The sequence below is a fragment of the Bison bison genome, unplaced genomic scaffold (genome assembly GCF_000754665.1).
Source record: "Bison bison bison isolate TAMUID 2011002044 unplaced genomic scaffold, Bison_UMD1.0 scf7180017864537, whole genome shotgun sequence".
Classification (NCBI taxonomy): Eukaryota; Metazoa; Chordata; class Mammalia; order Artiodactyla; family Bovidae; genus Bison; species Bison bison.
Window position 1 is genome coordinate 322,367 of NW_011495085.1, and position 2,654 is coordinate 325,020.

The following is a 2,654-nucleotide window of genomic DNA, read 5'->3' on the forward strand; positions in this document are numbered from 1 at the left end:
TATATTTTTTAAATTTCATTTATTTTAATTGGGGGCTAATTACTTTAAAATATTGTAGTTGGTTTTCCATACATTGGTATGAATCAGCCATGTGTTTACATGTGTTCCTGATGCTGAACATTCCTTCCACCTCCCTCTGCATCCCATCCCTCAGGATCATCCCAGTGCACCAGCCCTGAGGACCTTCTCTCATGTATCAAACCCAAACTGGAGATCTGTTTCTCTTATCATAATATACATGTTTCAATGCTAACCTCTCAAATCATCCCACCCTCGCCTTCTCTTCAGATGAGATCCGATCAGATCAGTCGCTCAGTCGTGTCCGACTCTGTGACCCCATGAATTGCCATACACCAGGCCTCCCTGTCCATCACCAACTCCCGGAGTTCACCCAGATTCATGTCCATCGAGTCAATGATGCCATCAGCCATCTCATCCTGTGTTGTCCCCTTCTTCTCTTGCCCCCAATCTCTTCCAGTATCAAAGTCTTTTCCAATGAGTCAACCCATCGCATGAGGTGGCCAAAGAACTGGAATTTCAGCTTTAGCATCATTCCTTCCAAAGAAATCCAAGGGCTGATCTCCTTCAGAATGTACTGGTTGGATCTCCTTGCAGTCCAAGGGACGCTCAAGAGTCTTCCCCAACACCACAGTTCAAAAGCATCAATTCTTCGGCGCTCAGCCTTCATCACAGTCCAACTATCACATCCATACATGACCACAGGAAAAGCCATAGCCTTGACTAGACAAACCTTTGTTGGAAAAATAATGTCTCTGCTTTTGAATATGCTATCTAGGTTACAGAGTGCAAAAGACTGTTCTGTACATTTGTGTCTATATTGCTGTCTCACATATAGGATCATCGTTACCATCTTTCTAAATTCCATATACATGCGTTAGTATACTCCTGATCCTGGGCATTTTCTTTCCTTTAGCCTCTTCTCATCTTTTGATGTATTCCATAGATACAGGGTCTGTGTCATTAATCGTGTATATTTAATCTGCAGTGTGCACAACTGGTTGGAAGATTTCCAATCCTCTTCTTTAATGGCTCTATCCCTGGGTCTCTGGTGTAATTTTTGTCCTTCCTCACATGTGGTCACCAAAGGAGTCTGCCCTGAGAAACTTGTGGCACACTGGGGTCTGCCTGGGTGAGCACAGGTTGTGGTATAGCTGCTTGGAGTGCTTGAACCCTGGTGGTGCCAATTATGAATAGGAGCCAGCAGCCATGGGCAGAAGAGATTTGGCCTTAATGGGATCCATTTCTAGTGTGTTTGCGCAGAAGCATGAGTAGTACTTCTGACTGGTCCTTCTCTATTGCCTTGTGGTAGGTGTTAACAGGTGGGAAGAGGAGTGGCTACAAAGGTATCTCTACCTCCTGAGTGTGACAGAGCAGTAAGGTCCTGCCTCTTTGGCAGTTTGGGATTTCTCAAAAGGCATTTTCTGCTACACAACTACTCGTACATGCTCCATCAGGCCCTCTCCACATAACCAACAACAGTCCTCTCCCAGGATGGCTCTCTAAATCCCGTGTCCAGCTTCCAGACCCCGTGCACACTGGTTGAGCTGCATTGCAGTTTGGGCCATATAGAACCATAACACACATTATCTGTGTATCTTTTGCTCTGTATAAATAATATTTCATCAGCTGTTTTACCTTGCTTCCTTTCAGTTCAAAGCAATTTACCCTTTACTGAAGGGGCTTGCCTCATTCTGGAAATCTCTTCCCTGCTTCTCCATCTCCCCTCACAAGGCACAGGTTTTGTTTTGCTTCCTCTTACACTCCTTCTCCCATCTTAATTCCTACCCACTCAGGTATGTCTGAAACCCACATGGGACACTCTGGGGACTAGGGTCTTCTGCTAGTATTTATCTGATGCTCTGAGAAAACTATTGACCACATAGAAGTATTACTTCTGATCTATACGTTGAGAGAGGTGCATTTCATATCTTTCTACATTTCTGCCTTCTTTGAACTTCTTAGTTTTTCCTGGAAATCTCTATTATTCTTTTTCCTTGACAGAAAAATATGAAACATTAGTGGTCATGAATTACTCTGTTTGATGGGACGTTGCTTATGTACACACGTAACTGGTATTACTTTGACTTCCAACATGCAATCAAGCACATTTGTTGTTGTTGTTTTGCCCCTTGAAAATTTCTCTTAATGATGAATTGTCATCAGCATGAAGAAATGCAGAACTTTCCACATAAAATATAATAGCATAACTGGGCTCAAAAAGTCAGCACTTGAATATATCTAGCTATATTTTGAATGTACCTGACATTTTCCCAGAGTACCGATGTCTGATTTCAAATCTCAAAGCTTAACTCCATTCAGTGAGTCTCAAGGGTCAGAGACTGCCATGGACATAATTTAATTCCTGTAGAATAAGTTGGCAAGTTCATAGGAAATTACCAGTTGGTACTTGACTACTTGATAAAGAGAGAAAACAACAATAACAACAATGACCAAAAAATAAACAAACAAAAAAACACAGGAATGTGTAGTTAGTGATTCAGTCATAACAGGTACACATTAATTGATGTGTGGACTATACAATCATCTATATCTGCTTAATTGTTTCTGCTAATGACTTGGACACTGTGAATCACACACAAGCCATTAAAAAAGAAAAGTAATTTTGGAAAATT